At 43.3% G+C, this 18714-nt stretch overlaps 1 protein-coding gene across 16 annotated transcripts in view; it reads left to right on the forward strand.

Annotated features, from left to right (window-relative positions):
* PARD3 (par-3 family cell polarity regulator) overlaps positions 1-18714 on the forward strand; it is a 447799-nt gene that overhangs the window by 23260 nt on the left and 405825 nt on the right. The window lies entirely within an intron of this gene.

Raw genomic sequence — 18714 nt, forward strand, 5'->3', positions numbered from 1 at the left:
TGAGGATTGACAAGCACGGGGAATTTTGTACCACTGCCGGGGTTATTCTTGAACTTACATTTTTGTGACTTGTTTCTACAATATTGTTGCGTGCCATTGCTCAGCAAAATACTGAGAATTGTTTCAGGGCTGTGAACCTGTCCATTTCTAAGGATGTAGTTTACTACTGAAACAAAGCTTTAACTGCCAGAGCTGCTCTGTGTTGAAGTTACGGAGCCGGGAAGATAAACACATCTCTGTGTGTTGCTTCCCTTGCTCTACAAGTCGCGTCTTCATTTATGTCAACATGCTTCCAGGCACAGAGAGAGCACAGGGGGAAAAGAGCAAATATTTTAAAGTAGTTCTGCTTTTTAGTGATTTTTACCTGTTTTTTTTTTTTCTTCTCAATTTCCATTCGATTTTGTAGTGCTGCTCTGCCCTGGCGAATGGCGATGCTTTTACCTGCATGCACTGACGTTCATGTCCAGCATTGTTAACATCTACTCTGGAGCGAGAAGAGCTGCTTACACGATGCTGACAGCTTGGGGTTTTGAACCCGCAGCTGCTCATGTCCTTAAAAATGATGTTTCACAGCTGCGAGGTCTTGTTTCCCTGCATCCTTCAAATGAAAGTGCCGAGCTAGAGGTGACAACTCTGAATTTACAGCATTATTCCCCTTGGTAGCGTGAACAAACGCACAGTAGCATTAACGGCAATTGCTGTGAGACAGTAAATCTGGATGGGGGGAGTTGGCGGTCAAGTGCAAGAGCACGTGGGAACGGATAAGCAATGTTCAGGGGTACTGCGGTGGTTTATGGTCGGCAGTGACCTGTGAAGCACTCTGGGCGGTGTGTTGGATTTCCAGTGCAAAAACCCAGCTCCTTGGCAGCGCACAAACCTCTCCGGGCAGGCATCACGGGCATAAAAGTTCAGATAAGGTAAATCCTGAGATTCTGGGTTTAATACTTGCTTGAAGTTTTTAATTGCTTAGTTTATTCGCTTCAGATGTTTGCACAAATGTGAGGTTCCTGGAAGTCTCACTGTGCCGCTATTGCTAGACGGATACAGGAAGGCTTTTTGTGTCCTGAAGTTGTTTGAGACGATACACTCCAATTAACAGCTCCCAGCCTTAAAATGGGCCGCTCTAAAATCTGTTGTTATGTGTGGTGGAAGTTCAACGCAGAATTTGTTATGATTATTTAAGATGCGTCTGCTGATTAGGTTCCGGTTTCTGAGCAAAAGTAATATTGCTACCCAGCATTGCAAAAACGTACACCAAAAGGGCCGGGAGAAGGAATTCTTCCTTTCAGTGAACAGACTGAATTTATTAGGCCTAAGTTTTTCTTCTCTGGTTCAATTACATTGCATTCAAATGTAGCTTATTTTACTGTAAGTTGAAAGATTGTGGGGGAAAAAAGAGATGTGGGGAAACTCAAGAATCATGCTTTGTAAGGGAGCTGAGAGTACCGTGGCCGTCAGGAAATCCGCTTTCTGATTTTCACCATTTCCTCCTAATTCCGAGTGGTTCTCTGCCTCCAGGCCCTCTAGCCTGGGTTTTGATCAGTAGTTTAAGGAGATACGAACGGCCATTACTTGGCAGTTTACAACCAAAATTGGATATGCTTTCAGAAGCGGTAGGTGGTTGTGGTGGGAGATCCTCAAAGTTTTAGTGCTTTTTTAAAAAAATATATATATATTATCACTGGCAATTAAATCAATAACACTGTAGATGTATCATTGTAAGGTGTTTTTTGATCTTAAAACACAAAATATGCTGATTTTCCTGTGCAGAGGGAGCCTGCTGCAGGTCGGATGCAGCAGCAGTGGGTTCCCCTGGGTGGGGTGAGTAGGGGCAGGGAGCCCGTGCAGGGGATTTGCTTGAGGAAAGGGACAGAGCTTCCTGCTGAGACCCTGTTGGGGCAAAAACTCGAAAAGGTTTGCTTGGGGTGCGGTGAGCAAGTGGTCTTCTAGGAAAAGCTTTGGAAAGTGTAAGCAGTGGCAGGAATGGGGAAGAACCTGACAAGCGAGTAGGGTAGGTCCCATGGAGAAGGGTAGGATGTTGTAGCCAGGGGCAAGGAATAATAAGGCCAGGAAGGATAATCATCCCTCCGGGAATGCCGTGCTGAGCAGAGAGGAAGGTTCAGTTACGGCCCTGCCAGCAACGCTTTGAAGTGGACCAGAAACTCCTGTAGCCTTTGGACAACACTGGTGAGAAAATAGTTGTGAAAGAAATTGTTTTGCTTAAAACTTCATTGGACAGGGTATGGACTTCTGCTGGGGGACGGGACGGGAGAGCAATCTGCATGCAACCAGCAGGAGCAAGGGAGGATTGCTGCTGTTCATGAAAAAGGCAGGAACCAGGAAGGGAGATGCTTGAAAACTGCAAGCCTGTGTGTCATCCTGGGAGCGCTGGGGGAAAGTGAAAGCTGCACGGCTGCACACCAGGGCCAACTGGAGCTGAAGTCAAACTGCAGTCAGGAATTTAACATCGTCATGTTTATCAGTACAGTCACCCCCATAAAACAAGTAAGCAAACAAAAAATATTAGAAAAAACACCCACAATCAAACAAATGAACAAGAACAAACCCAACCCAGAAAGCACAGTCCTACCAAGAAACTGTCCTTCCCCACAAGCCACCTTTCTGTGTCATTTGGTTCAATTTCTAATTTTTAGGGTGCTAATAAAAACAAATGCGTGCAGGCATCATCTTTCTATCTTTAAATACTTGCACAGATTTGTTTTTCGTATTTAATAGGAATGCTCAATATTCACACTGCTCTTCCTACACAGAAAAGGAAAACAGGGGCAGCAGGATGTTGGCTCTCTTTCAACTGCTGTGCACCTACAGATCCCAGTGAAATCGATAGGAGGGATGTGGAGAGGTTTTTCTAAGTCTGGGCTGCAAGTTATCCATCAATAATTATTTTAAGAAACATTGGGTCTCAGTTAAAAATTCCTGCTTTCTGGTCCCTTATTTGGTCAGCGTTGTCTTCTGCCTGTCTGCAGCACAGAAGCTAATAGATCTTCCCCTCCTCCCACCACTTATACTGGTGTCTACTCCTTTATAAATTATTGGCATGTTCCCTAGTTAATGCTTTGATGACAACAAAAAGGCGCTTGTATCTCATTTCAGTAGACAGCAGTTTCCCTGGGGTGAATATTTCATTGCTTTTGCATTGCTGCATTGTGTTGGCTTCTGTGATCTCCGCTTCTTGCTTCGTAAATTGATTAGATTAATAATAATAATAATAATAAACAGAATGAAGGGCAGAGCTGAAGTGTTTTGTTCTGTTACAGGCATTATGTTATCTGAACAATAAAGCTGAGAACAGAAGGGGAAGAACTGGAGGTATCTGCTTCTAAGGAAGGAGCAGAGGGTTAAAAATAGGACAGCTTTAAAGGATAAAGGGTGGGTATAATTCACATGATGTACAAGATGGGCATGTCTGCTTTGGGGAAGGGATGCCCTTACCATGACAACAGCAAGCCGGTTACAAGTCTGGATTTTCTGTGTGGAAGTTGTGACTTCGGTGAAGTTCAGTGGGTCAGGATGCACCCTTGCTTTAGCTGTGTAGCTACTGCAGTGGGCAGAGATGGGCTGGAGCCTCAGCACTGAGCAAGGCAGGGAGAGTGAGGTAAGTGAAGAACAGAAAGACCTGAGCTAAGTAAATCTGCTCGTCTTGAATTTGTGCTGCATCACAGTGTGGAAGTCCTGCTGCGTTTGCTTCTTTTTGAAGAACGTGACCAAACTCTACAGACTCAAGAGTGCTCCTGTGCTGGTAACCTTACATACGTATGTTTTTAGCAGAAATTGCTGATCTCTGTTGTATGGGCTTAACTCTGCCCCTAACGAGATACCTGGAGCTTGTGGATGGGGCAGTGAGATCCATTTGTATCTGCAAATGGTTCTGCTGCGATGTAAAACTGCTGTTTGTCCTGGCGGGTTGGGACCCATCCCTACAGCCGCTGCCTCGGGGTTGGGCTGTCACTGGGCACAAGTGGGATTCAGTGTGCTAGTGTAAAAAAGTACAAAATCAGTAAAGGATTTCCATGGACTAAGAAGGCTTGTGTTAACACAAGTTTTATTGTGTGTCAGGAAGGTTTGCGGTTAATTCAGAAATCATTAAAATCATGAAGAGGCAGAGGAGGATTGCATTCAGCTGCCCCTTGCATGTGTTTCATTGTGTCATTGCAGATGCTTGGATCGAGTGGGCTCTGCCTGCTCTTCATCTCTGCCCACAGGTTACCAGTCTTCAAAAAAGTGGTCACATTCTTCAAAAAGTAGTGTCTATCTCATCTGGCACCAGGGGTTTCATCAAGCACCCAGCCTTACCCTAATCCCGAACCTTTTAGTGGATCCAGAACCTTTTAGTGACCAACAAAGCGCATAATCACAAAGTAGATCTTTCTAGGGGTTCAAATTATGCACGTGCATAACGAGGGCAGTAGCATTTCCCATGTTAATACTGAACAAATGCAGTACATCATCATTTGCTCCGCTCCGGCATCCTGAGCTGGAAGGCTTCCAAGCGCTGCCGCCGGACTGGTGTTTGCAGGCGTGTGGTGTCCATGGCTTCGGGAGCGGATCCGCACACTGCTGTGCTGCACAACGTTGCATGCAGCATTTGGAGTATTTATATTTGTGATTTAGGCACCCATTTCAAGTTTGCACCGTGTTGTGAGCATTGCTTGTGCATTTTCACCGATACCTCTCTGTTGAGTAAATATATTAATTTAGTTAAAGAGAAATTAAACAGCATTTATAAGAATGCCCAACATTGGAAGCTATTGTAAATTTCTGGAAGGCACAGGAGGTTGGACTAGATGATCTCGGAGGTCTCTTCCAACCTAGATGATTCTGTGATTCTGTGATTACTTATTTTAGTTATGTTTTACTTACTGCCACAAAATTTTTTATGCTTGAGGGTATAAAATGGAGGGTATTCCTCCAAATTTTCCAGTAAGCACATTCCCATCAGACGCTGTGACAGCAGAAGGGACTAAGACTCTTGCCCACTTCATTAGAACAAAGTTCTTCAGAGTTGTTGAGATGCAATTCTTATTTATATAGCATTATGTTAAATGTACTTTGAAGTTTTCAGGTCTATTGCTGAAGTACTGTTCTTGCAGAGCTGATGTTTTTTTCCTCCTAAATTTTCTGACATAGGAGGATAGCTCTGAATTTAGAATAATAATAATAATTAGAACAGTTAAAAAAAAGAAAAAAAACAACAAACAAACCAGAAAATCAAAAAAGCCCAAGCAGGTATTCATCATACTCTCCCCTTTTCCCACTGTATCCTACTGTTTTGTTTTTATTTTTGAAGTAGAGGAGGCATATTCTTTCCAGACAAGGTGGGGGAGAGTTGTCCATAATTTTTCTTTCAGATTTTAAAAATACGAACCTCTTTCAGTCTAAATGAATGGAAACAATATACTAGTGAATTTGTTTGCTTGTACTTAAAATTTTGCTAACTAGTGAATAGTGTGTTTTTAGTGAAGGCAGGCATTTGCAGGAAATGGAAGATACTGCAGAATATGCAGGGCTCTTGGAGATCTCTTTTTGTGATGCCAGGTCTGAACATGGTCTTTCTGTTATTTTGGGGTCGTCTTCATTTCTTAAAGCTCTGCGCAGGAGATGGATGCTGCACTGCTGGGGGCACATGTGCACTGAGGTACACCAGGAAGGCAAGCCTGAGCCCACTGCAATGGAGTACTCACAACTGGTTCCTGCAAGAGGAATTGATTCATCATGAACATTAAAAAAAAAAAAAACAAAAACAACAAAAAAAAAAAACCCAAAGCTGAGCTTGTTTAATATATAGCCCAATAAAATGAAAACTGATTCAGGAGGTGGTACAAGGCCTGTACATGTAACTATACGATATGTCGGTGCAACAGACATTTAGTCAAAGGAATAATTTTATCAGTGGCGGACGGAAGGAAATTGGAAGAACGGAGGCAGCACTTCACTGTGGCCTGTCTTCATATTTCCTTCAGCCTCCTTACTGCAGCGCATCAAGCCGTGCTTGTGAGGTGTTTGTGCTCCCAGCCCAATGGCTGCGGGTGTGCGCATTTACGGGCTTTTTACGTACTTTGCGAGTAAGCCCTGTTTATTTCTGGTTTGTTAGTTCTACATATCAGAATGAGATATAACTTGAAATGACCTGGATGCATACAAATAGCCATGCTGGATATATACAAATAGCTTGGATGTCCGCAAACAGCTGCCTGCAGGAGTTCTCCTGACATCGGGAGCCAGAAGGCAGGCTGATGGAGCAGTGCCCTGACCCCACTGAGCTTGGGGCGGTGTTCCCATATGGCCGTGCTTTGCTGGGGCCTTTTTAGTGTCTCACAGGGAGCCCGCGGCTGCTGTGTGAGCCGAGCTGGGTCACTACAGCCCAGAGGAGGCGATGCTGGGCCCTGGTACCAGGCCTGCCACGGGCAGCGCTGGCTGCGGCCTGCGCCTCCGTGAGGGAGCAGCTCGCTGGGCCTACATGGCGGAAACGTGCGGTGTCCTGAGTTACCAGAGCTGGCCCCAGTGTGTGTAGCGTGCCTAGCAAGGGCGGCTTTGCCAGCAGAACGAAAGAGAAAGCCTTATTGTGGGGAAAGGGCGAATTTGTGTTTTAATTTCTAATAAAGTGAATCATCCGGAGAGCTCTTAGGTTTGTTTGTTTTTTTTTTTTTTTTTTTCTCATTCCCTTTTTTTGCTTCTGAATGGCTGGGCTGGGGTGAAGCGTTCGGTGTTAGGAACAGAGCACTGCGAAATGCTGTGAATGGTAAAACACGATTTGCTACAAAATGTGGTTTTCTTTGTCTTATCCAGTGAACTCAGCTCACCGAGGAAGCTGACTTGTACTTGTTTTGGTTTTTGTCATTTTTGTCCATATTGCATGATTTGCCAGCTAAATCCTTAGGTATGGATCGGTTTTCCACACTGCGCAGCGATAACTGCATTTTAATGCACCCATAGCTGTGTTTCTCCAGCTATCCCATGCTATTTTAAAGATGCCAGTAAATCAGATTTCATTTTGTTTGCATTTTCCAAGTGTAATTAGCATTAAAACTTGTGTACGCAGCAAAAGCCACTTAAATAATACTCTAAGATTTGGAGCAAAGCAGGCAAAGTATTTTATTTGCTTTGTCCACAGATTCACTTCCTGCCATTGTGGGGAACTTGCTTAATTCTCTCTGAAATCTTAATTTGGTGGAGCCTGTCTTTTCATTGTTGATTTTGGTGCTGACAGCTTTTGAAAAAAAAATCCCTCCAGTTATGTGTGCTACAAACCCCTCTGTTTTCTGGGGAGATAAATGTGTAGTTTTCCAGAAGTGGTTGTTTTTTCTGATTTATTTATTTTTGTAACATTTAAAATACTACAATATCAACAAAGCAAGTGGGTTACAAGAGCAGCTTCGTGTTCTCCTGCAAGATCTTTTGCAAAATGAGTAGTTATATTATCTTTTTTAAGGGTCATTAGACATATGATCAAGGCTTCGTGAGAACCAGGCAGAGTATTTGAAGAGCCCTGTGTGAAATGACGCCAATAGCTGGAGCTCCCTTGGTATCTGTGTGGTGAATGCTAAAAGGCTCCTGCAGGTGTGACCGGCTTGGGCAGGAGGCCTTGGTGGTAGCCCGCTGGTGGCAGGAGAGGGAATGCTGAAGCTCAGGTGATGGGGGGGATGCTTTATCTTGAGCATTATTTAAATACTTGGTGCAAGTGATTGCTCCATGAACTTCTTTAATATGCAGGGAGACTGCACCTCCTCCCTCCCGCACGTTTGTTACCTTCCAGAAATTAAATTTATGGAGCTGGTCCTAGACAAGGGTTTGTGCTGCAAGCCTCAGCAGTGCCTTTTGCTGGGAATTGCTCCTGTTGTTCTCTGCTAGACAGCGGGAATGCTGTGTGTATACGTGACTGCTCAGCAGCAGTACAGTATTTGGTCCCTGTATTGCTGTGGCTTTTAAACACATTATGAAGACTATTCGTGAGCTGATAATCTAAGGTCACCTGGTTTATGGTGGCTGGGGCATATGTTATTCCCCCCAGAGATGTAGTACTATGCATTCGTGTTTTCTGTCATGAAGTCTTGTCCTTGGTCTGTGTGGTTGTACTCCTCTCTTGGCAGAGGGCTTGGAAAACCCTGTATCGCTTAGACAGTTTTTTTTTTTTTTTAATAAGAAATGGGGCAAAGTTGGGAAGGATCTTGCTGTCTTTTGCCAGGCTGCAGTGAATTTGTCCGCTGAGCCTCCTGCCCTCCCTTACTCACATGCCATGTTAGTCAGTGGTGCAACAGAGGAGGCCGTCACACCTCGTGGTTTGGGTTCATCTTCAGTCCCAGGCTGCCGGCTCTGACAGCAGGAACAGCAGCTACCACGTGGCGCTCCGGGGCCATTGCTGCTGTTGGCCAAAGTGCACTCCAGTTGCATGCCACGTTCCTTAGGCACCTCGATTCTCTCCCTTTTTCAGTCTAGAAGCAGCTGGACATAACCCTGCATCCTATTTGGTCCTGAACTACAACATAATTTTAGTCTTTTAACAAAACATTTTCCAGTATTGATTGTACTGCAGCAATCAGAACAGTTTTATCAGCACAAACAGGAACAAAATATGCAACAAAAATGTACGTAGAAAACTCGACTGGGAGAGCTCAGACCTTCACAGTGATCTTTTCCCAGGGGCAGGCAGTGCAGTTATTCTGGAGACCATCATATACGACCTCCAGTTGCTTCTGTCCTGCATGTCATAGCTGGCCAAAACTTCTGGTAGTAATTACACTGAAATTCCTTAATCCTGCCATCCCCAAAGTCATTTGCAACAAGTCTGAGAGTTTCCTTTTGCTTGTTGGCAGTTAAGTCCTCTGTGTGCATTGAATCTGCTCTCTGGCAAAGAGGGGAGTCCTAAAGTCATGTGCTAGCTATTATATAGACATTTTATGTATAACAACACACTTTCATTATTTATTCATATGTGCCAACTGCCCTGTGTCACAGCACAGTACCTGTTTTATAGCAAAATGACCGTTTTCCTCTTGCCTTGTCCCGCGGGTTATGCGTTAAACGTATTTCTGGACTTTGATTATTTGCTTTGCTTCTTAAGTGGTTCGTGTGCATGTGGAGTTGAACATTTTGCAAATGTTTGTTAACATTGATCCATTGTAAAGACGGAGCATGCAAGAATCTCACAAGAATAGACCATGGCCTTCTCTGCCAGGTTAAAATGTTTGCTGAGAGTGAGTTGGAGCCAGCCAGAAATACAACCCAGGCATGCCATACAAATGGATTGGCAGGAGACAAGGGCTCTTCATCGTCGATCCACCATCGCTCTCTGAGCCTGGCAAAACATTTCTGTAGTGCATGTGTATGGCTTTTCAGACAAATAGTAAATAGGGTTTAACGCTGCATTCAGGCACAGGCTAAGCCTCTCCGGAGGCAGGGGGCACTTTCTACTGACTCCAAGGCCGTTTGAGCCAGAACCAATTATGTGATTGCACGTTTATCTTGGCCTTTGAGTAGTCTCTTTTGGATTTAGTCTGTAATCAAAAGGGAATGCATGAAACAGAAGTCTCAAATAACCTTTCCCTGATCCTGTTTCGCCTGTAAGATTTGAAACAGGAAAGACTTATATAGACAGCAATATCCTAAAGCTAAATTTGAGTTAATCGTACAAAAACCTGCGCTTACCTTGTGCTGACTGCTTTGTTTTGTGAAAATTTGAGTTGGGAGTTGTGGTCTGAAGACAAGCTATGTTTTTCAGAGTTCAGCAGAAATGATGAGTTTTTCTTTTAAGGGATGGAGACCTATTAGTAATGACAAATTCTGTAAATTTTTTTTTCTCTCTCTCTTTTTTTTTCCTCCCTGTGACATTTCTGAGCATCATCTTGGTACAGAGCTGCTGTGTCTGCCCTCCCTTCTGCTTGCCTCGGCTAACCCAGGCCCCATCCCTATAATTTAGGCTCTTAAGGCCTCTCGATGTGAGACAAAAACCCCAAGCCTCTGAAGTGATTGCAATAGCAGTGGTTTGTGTCATTTCCCCAGACTCTTTTGCTGCTGGTTAGAGCACGCTGATGTTTACTTCTGGTTTGAAGCCCTCTCTCATTTTCTTGTTTTGCCTGCAGAGGCGGCCAGGAGGGCAGAGGGGTGAGGGGGCAGAGCCCATGCAAGGACAGAAATGCAGCTGGCATGGGGGCCAGGCTTCAGCCCATCACAGAAGTGAAAAGTGTTTCTTGTTTCACCCAGCTGGCACCAAATTCTGCTGCGGATAAGCCTGGTGCAGAGTTAAAAGCTAGATTTGCATTCAGTTTGTGGCTGTGGGCACGTCTCTTTAGTGGGACACCCCTATCCCCACACCAGCTTCTCTGGAAAAAATGCAGTGAGTTTTAGGAAATTCAGCTAGGTAAGTCATTATAACTTCAAGTGGATCGGCTATAAACTAAGTTTTCTGGGGCTGACGCTCCATCTCTTGGAAAGCAGGACCCCGATTCCTGCTGAAATCTCTAGCCGTTGTGATAAGTGATGAGCTGTGGGGAGGAGGAAGAGGAAGAGGAGGAGGAGGAGATCTTGCTGAGCTCCTCTGTGTCCCCGCACCTCTGTGGGCTGCGCTGTGCACAGCCTGCTGCCCCTGGTGCTCGCTTTTCCCTGCGTGGCACCTTGCTCTGTGTGACTTCAACAAGTTATTACATGTGGGCCTTGCTTATTTGTGATGCATTTGTATGAAGCTACCTTCAAACAAAGCTTTCTATCTAAGGATCTTTGGATCCTGAAGTGTGGAAGTCCCAAAGCAGAAGTACTCTGGATTTTTTTGGTTTTGTTTCATTGTTTTTTTTTACCCTTTTTGATCATGGTAGTGTTGTGAATCAAATTCAGGCAGCTTTTCCATTTTGACCCAGGTCTAACTTTTGCACCCTGAATATCTCTGGAAAGTGTAATACCTGCAGACATAATTACATATGGAACTATTTCTGATGTCTGTCATTAGTACACTGATCTGAGTTATTTCAGTCTAGTATGTTTCTTTTGGGCAGGAGTATAACACTGTAAGCACAAATTCTGTTCTATGATGAAAAGGGTTGCTGTTTTGAAGATTTTTTTTTTTTTGTCCCTGTGAATCTTGAGAGAGGCATATAGTTTATCAAATTCTGTGTGGTGAAATATTAAAGATTTCAAGGAAGTCTTCTTTTTCTAAATATTTAAAAATGTGTTTGCATCAGTCATCCATGCAAGACTGATTTAAGATTCAAAATACAAGAATTTTTATTAGATTCACTTTGTATAAAGTATCATTTTAAGACATCAGAGTGCTAAATTCTAATTGATTTGTTTAATTGTACAAAACATGCCTTGTTCTCAATTAACAGCATAAAGACATCTGCTTTTGCTCTCACTTTACAGAGCAGTGCAGAGAACAGCTCATACAGGCTTAATGTGTTAAATTGTGTTGTGCAACAGGATTGTGCTTCTCATAGCGAGCATGAAAAATTCCAGAGTTCAAGACATTTTTTTATTCTTTCTGTCTTTATACTTTAGGAGAGTATTTGACTATCGCAGTGTTAAGTTTGATCTCATCTGATGCCAAAACTGTCTGAAAAGGATGTATTGTTTGAGCTTGAGAGGTCTGAAAGATTTGAGTCCAAGACAGCTCAAAAAATGTATTTATGAAGCACTACAGCTTAGTAAGTTTTCAAACAACCAAGTTTTAAACAAAACTAGCTAGTCAACAAGCTTTCTGTTGCGTGAAGAAAATAAGGTTTTGATTTTTATTTGGCATTTCAATGGAAGTGGGAGCTTTTGTAAGAAGTAATTCCTGCAGTGCCTGGCAGAGCTGGTTCAGAGGCCGGGCAGTAGGAGGCCGGCAGCGAGGCCTGCGTCTCCTGCAGCCCGGGTGTCAGGTGCCGTCAGCACCGTCAAAATTGGCATTTTTAGTTCAAGTTGTGTTTTTGAGGAGCTTGCATGGAAGGAAGAAACTCTCCTGAGGGTGAGGACTGAAGCATTGAAACGGGCTGCCCAGGGAATAGCGGAGTCCCCAGCCCTGGAGGGATTTAAGAGACGCGTGGACGCGGCACTAAGGGACACACTTCAGTGATGAGACTTGGCAGGGCAGGCTGGTGGTTGGACATGGTGATCCTGAAAGTCTTCTCCAACCTAGATGATTACATGATCCTAGATTTCTATTCTATTACTCTAAGCCATCTAAAACATTTCTTTTCTATCAAATCACAAAATTTCACTTTATTGTTAATTGTTGTGTTATATTTGGTATTGGTAGACAGGACGAGAGCATTCCAAGTGTGAAAATGTCCATGCTGTTCAAGAGTAGAAAGAAATGAAATCACCTCCAAAATAGGAAGGATAGAAGAGGTACGAGTCATCCAGCAAAATAAAATGTTACTAGGGCTAAATTTTACTGTTCGGCGCAAACCTCCTGATGAAATCCATGCACGCGAACTTGGAACAGAAGTTTGGCCTGGCCCAGAGTATCGCTGTGAGTCAGCGTCTGATTCATGACAGCCGGGAGAATATAATCCCTCTTCCTCCATTACCTAGTGTGTGTGCAGCATTCATCCCCCCACCTACTTTATGGTCATGCAATCTCTTACATGTGCTTGTATAAACAGTCTGTTTTTTAAATTGAGGACTAAATGAAGAGGAGGTTTTTTGCCTCACCCTTTTGTTCGGCACCGATGCGTAAAAATGCAGCAAAACGCTGCTTTCTCCCCCTTCCTACTTAATCTTGAAGTGCCGAGGGGCTCTGATTTAGAAATGCTTTCTGCCTGCAAGATAGCAACGGCCCCCAGCCAACTTTATCTTTAGCTTGCAGCCCGTAGATCTTGCTCTTGTCTCACCAAAGCAAGGAAGTTCATGACCTCTCCATATCTGAAAAAGTTCACTAAATATAGACTGGGGGCTTTTTTGGGAATTCTCTCAGCAGTAAGTCTCATAAAGCCACGGAGAAGCTGAATCCCCTGGTAATGCTGGGGAGGTATCGGGTGTAACTGACCTCTCCGTGGGGCTGGCTTGTCCACGGGGCGCTGGCGCTTTCCTCTGTGCACACTTGCGAGTGAGTTACTTTTCTGTAGCAAAATGCTTGTAAAAGCAGCCCTAAGACTTCCAGCCAAACTGAAGAATTCCCCACTAGAAAGCAAGTCCTCAGTACCTGCGAAATGGAAATGCGTGTTTGGGTTCCTGAATGTGCTTTCTTTTTTCTTAGTGTTTTCAATTGGTTAAGTGCACATCATTTTTTGTTTTGTTTTGTTTTGTTTTTCCCTTTTCTGAATCAAAGCCAAGCATAAGGGAAGAGTCTGAGAATCCAAATACAAAACCTTTATGTGGCAGATTTCCTCGGTAGGAACAATATTCTTAGTTTTAAAAATCGGAGAGTGGGTTTTATTTATGCAAGGAGGTTGTGTTGTTGCTTGCAAGCTTCTGTCACTCCAGTTTTTAAAAAGTTTTTGTTTTCTAATATATTTTTATCCCAGTTATTGAAACTTCATTGTATTTTTAGCAGTGCTGCTGCTATTAATGTAGAAGAGAAGAGACACAACAAAGGACCATTGGTTGCTAGGGGATAACTTGCAAAGTTAAATTAATTCATTTGAAGTGTTTTGCAAAAATACATGGACAGAGGCTGTGGTTAGATGAAATGGTTTAAAACTTCAGTTAGCTTGATGTAGCACTGGCTTGGGAGTTGTTTGGGAGTGTATGCTATCTAAAACATATGCTGCAACAGCCGAAAAGATGCCGTATTTTAATCTATTCCTACTCAGCAAGCTCTTTTCGTTTTGCTGTCCTGTATGGTTACAGAACAGCAAGCAGTTTTTGCTCCTCACTGGAACCTAAGACACTATCTTAATGCAAGTAACAGCAGTAGTGGTTAAACACTAATAATTCAAAGTTAGCAAGAGATGTTGGCACCTTCCTATCTCAGCCTTTTGGTGTGGCACCAGTTGGAGAGAGCCCAGATGAATAATATAGACAGGTTTTCAAAAAAAAAAAGACTTGTGTAGTTTCTAAGAACCTGTTTTTTTTCTAGGGCTCATTAGCCAGGGTTTGCTACTTGTTTTTCTTCCTCTCCAATGTACTGTATTCATTTTAAAGGGATTACTTACAGAAAATAAAACTTCAAAACAAAACTTTTCTGTAAATGTATGAACTGAGTTTTTTTTTTGAATTGTTTTTGTTTTTAATCATTTTTTTTGGCTCTATGAAGAATTCTCAGAAATAAGGATATGGTTTTACTGAAAGCATTTTTATAAATTCAGTTTCTCAAAGCATGTAAGGAAGTAGAAACTGGAGGTTTCAAACCCAGGTTTGAGCAAGTAACAAATACTTTCTTACTTATCTACCAGAAGAGGAAAGATAATTACTTGTTTTTTACAGGGCTGAAAGATACAATTGAAGGTGGAATATTGTGTTGCATTTTAGTGCATTTCTAACATATTTACCCTGCATACATTTGAGTCATTTATCTGTATCTTTTGCCAGGGTTGACTTTGCTATGAAGATGGGAATTTCTAACCTAGACCACATTATAGGTTAGGACTGAGAGCACCAGTGTCTAGGGACACAGATCATGGTGTCCAGAGCTGGAAAAATTAAGCTGCTTTTACAATTTCCTATATGATGTACTCACAGCTCAGTTGAGAAGACTTAAAAGTTTACCTTTTGTTCAAAATAGGGCTTGGCATTGCTTCACTGGTTTTAATGGTTATTTTTTTTTTCTTGCTTTCATTTCAGGTCAAGAAGACTAGCTGGTTTTGCTTCTCTCTTAATCAAGACTTCTGCTTTAATTTTGACGAGTGCAGACATGCTGTTAGAGATTTAAGCAATTTTGGAAGATGCGTAATGGGTTAGAGTTCAGTGCCCTGCTGTTAGCTGCTCCCTATCGCTGTAGGTGACAAGGGAGAAGATAACTAAGAAAGTAAAATGAGGCTCTTAATGCTAGCCCCCAACTTCCTACGTTAGTGGATTCATTTTCAGGGCTTAACTTTGCAAGCTTTGCTCATGTTGCTGGGCACTAATGCAGCTAGGTCTGCAAGGGTATCGCGAGGTAAAGTTGGAAGGAATACCAGTGTAGTGATTGCGGTGCAGTAAATGGAAGGCTGATGCTTTTAAATCTTTTTTTTTTTTTCCCGATAGTTGTCATCAGTGTTTGCTTTAATATCTTGGGAGTGCTCTCTGTTGCTGCTGCTGGCCAGCTATGGAAGTGATGGTGAGCCATAAATGATTATGGATGATGAAGGAGAAGAGTAGGTTTTGAGGAGGGAGAGGAAGAAGGGGGAGGTTGTGGTGCACCCGGCAGCCTCAGGGACCAGGTGATTTTTGGTATAAATGGCATTCTGGCACCATAAATAAGGTTGAAGGAAAAGAGAGAACTTTGAGGAGAGTAAGGGTAGAGTCACTGCAGAGATGAGAGCTCAGGGCAAGAATGGTTAGGGTTCTCCTGCTAGGGGCTGTTTTCACTACGCAGAGGGTGGGAACTGGGACTCTGGTTTCCTCTGGTTAAATGGGGCTGGCCTTGAGCTTGGGCCAGGCATGAGCTTGGTTATTGATTTGAAAAAGAGGATTACAGCAGATTTGTGAGGAAGAACTGTAACTGATGACCTTTGACCTAAGCACGGACACAAACTCTCAGCATTTGTTCTGTCTTTATTTTCCCGATGAAGTCTCCAGCGTGCTATGGTGCTAATTATTCTTTATCATAAAAAAATGGTAATACCACGCAGCATGGTCAGGCAGCTATAATACAGCCGTGCTAAATCTAAGGCTACCTCAGAGTAAATTTTTTTTTTAATCTTTATCTTTAGAAGTTATGCAAACATTTGAAAACAAAGCAAATAATCCTTGAGATTATTACTATTAGGGAGTTTGGAGGTAAGGTGTTTTCTTTCTTTCACCCATACCTGAAGCAAAACCTTGCAGTTCCTGCTCTGGATTGGCAGTATTCAGAGTCCTGAATTCAAAGATTGGCAAATCTGTTTTATTTAACCTTACAAAAATAATAATGATTGTAATAGTTGTATTTATATAGGGATTGTTCTCAACATTTTAGACAAATGCTAGGAGTGTCTAGAAATGAATGACCGTACCCTTCAATCAGAGCCACAAGACAATATTGAAGTTACACTGCTTCAAAAAGATTGGGCAGTTTGGAAAAGTAATAGCTAAATATTGTTGCTAAAACTTTCCCCCAGAGATGAAAATAAGGCCTGTTTTGGTTAAAATGTCTTGAAAAGTATTTAACGGATAAATTAACATGCTACTATGATTATTTCCACATTGCTTTTGCAGACTAACTGGAAATAAATCTTCCCTGGTGGGTCTGCCCCACAGGCACTCATGTGGGTATGCACAGGTGTGTGTGAAACAGCCATCCTCTGCCTCTGGTGCCTGATCCTTGTGGATGCGATGATGGGGTGCTGGTGTGAGGGTCCTCTGTCCTCGTGTCAGCCTACTTAGGACACATAGAAGCAGACTATGGTGTGAGCTACAATCTCCATGCAGGTGTGGAGGATGAAGGAAGGGGAAGAATTGCCATTTCCTTGTCTTCCAAATGGTGACAAGGTCATTGTAGTCTTGGGAGCACTTCTGTAGGGCACAGTGGAAACTCCCGAAGCCTTCAGTCCCCATCTTACTTATTAGCAACAAGCGCAGAGGTTGGGCCACCTGGCAGAGCAAGGGCAGGTGCTTTCCCATATTGGTGTCTAGAGATGCATTGGTTTGTGCCTTCCTAGAACACATTTATCCTTGTTATTGAACACACAGTGCTGTACAAGTGCTTTATCTATCTACATTGTTTTCACAGTTGTCTATTGTCTACTCATGCTTCTGTTTTCAGGAAAAAAATTCTTTCTGCTTGACTAATTAATAAAACTAAATCCTATCAGAAACATAAGATACCGTATCGCTGACCTAAAAAGTGATGATTTTTCCTGTGATTCACATAACTTGTGCATTCCTTCTACATGGTTCGGCAAAGCTGTTTGTATTGCAAAGTCCTACCCACCACACTTTGACTTTGAAGCTTCCAGAGGAATAGTAGTCTTCAGGAGAGAGAAGGACATTTCATATTCTTTACTAACTTCATAGCTTACAAGGTGTTGGAAATGTAAGGCTCTGTTTGTAGTATTTTTTACAACTCTGCATATTAATCGTAGTTTAGAGCTCATATACTACAAGATTAATTGACTCTGCCCACTGGGGAGCATGTATCAGAATTCGTTGTTTCCATCTTTCATGGTGCTTGATATTAATAGCCCCCAAATGAAAGTCTTATTTCCAGTACATTTCTGAAATAAATTAGGCTCTTCATCTCACGCTGGTTGTCAGTAGAGTAGACAGCTGTGTTTGTGCCCTCCTAAATCTTCCCTTGAAGCATTTTGTCAGACACGTTTTTTTTTTAACGTTTAATTGACATAGGTCAATCGTACACGTCAGTCTGCAACATCTATTTCTGTATATGAAGACATACACATGTGGCTGTTTATTCCAGTAAAATACATTATTCCAGTCTAAATCTAGCTCTGAGTTTGAAGAGCTGTCATTGTGGCTGAAAAACCAATGGAAGCTTAAATCCAAGCAGTGCTGTAATGATGGATGGATGTAAGGGAGCTCTCAGGAGAACTAGAAAACACTTCTCTCTCTAATCAAATTCACTCACGGATCAATTGCCAAGCTACACACCAAAGATGTTGTGCATTTCTTTCACCGTTGTTGCCCAAATTCCCATGTCTGCATAGAAGATCGTGCACCATTATAGTCAGTACATTTTATTACGCGTTTGTGAACTCTGGACTTGATTGCTGTGATTCATATCCATAATCTGAAGCTAGTGCTAATAATTATAAATTGTATTTGATGAGCTGTTTTGTTGCATGTTGTTGTTGTTGTTGTTGTGTTTACTATGCAGATTTCTGGCATCATCTCTGCATTACAACAAAATACTCTGAAAAGGACAAGTTTCTCTTACCTCCTTTGTGGATTTAGCACGCTTGGAGGCTGTCGCAGTGCTGGGATAGAGGTCTAGGATTTTCCTGTGGAGGAATAAATCCCACATAAAAGTTATTTCGCAGTTTAAGCAGGGTGGTGCTACTCAGTGCTCACAACATGGATGTGAAGGAGTTTATAGACCCACTCCATACATTTTCCTCAAATATTTTTATCTTTTTTTTTCCCCCAGGCAAACACGATCACACAGCACAAACGAACAGTAGCGTTGGTAAAGAAAAACAAACAGGAGAAGCGCGTTAATCTGTCACAGACAGACGCGAGGCTCCCTCCCGCGTTACCTCAGGCCCCGGCGCCCCGAGGGCGGCAGCGGCGGCCGGGAGCCGGCCCCTGCCCTTTGGCAGCGGCACCTCCTAGCGGCGGGCGGGCCGTGCGGCCACCGGCTGGCCCCGGAGCCGCTGTCCCCGGGCCCAGGAGCCCCTCCGGGGCCTCCTTCGGCAGTACCCGGGGGAAGGGGCCGGCAGGAGCCGCCCAGAGCTCGGCCAGGGCCCGCCGCGGGGACGGGGAGGCCCCGGGTGGCAGCAGGCTGCGACCTGAGGGGAGGCAGGGGCCGCGCCCCCCGCTCCCCATCCCTCGCCCGGGTCCCTGCCAGCCCCAGCCGTGCCGTGGGTGTTAGTTGTCTAGGGTACCTCTAGAGTACGTCTATTTTACTGGTGTATTTAGGAAATCGTTACGTACAAGGACATTTATTTCACAAAAGCAAGAGGTTCCTGTGTAGAAAGGTTGGAATTA

Source organism: Anser cygnoides, chromosome 2, assembly GCF_040182565.1.
Source record: "Anser cygnoides isolate HZ-2024a breed goose chromosome 2, Taihu_goose_T2T_genome, whole genome shotgun sequence".
NCBI classification, from domain to species: domain Eukaryota; kingdom Metazoa; phylum Chordata; class Aves; order Anseriformes; family Anatidae; genus Anser; species Anser cygnoides.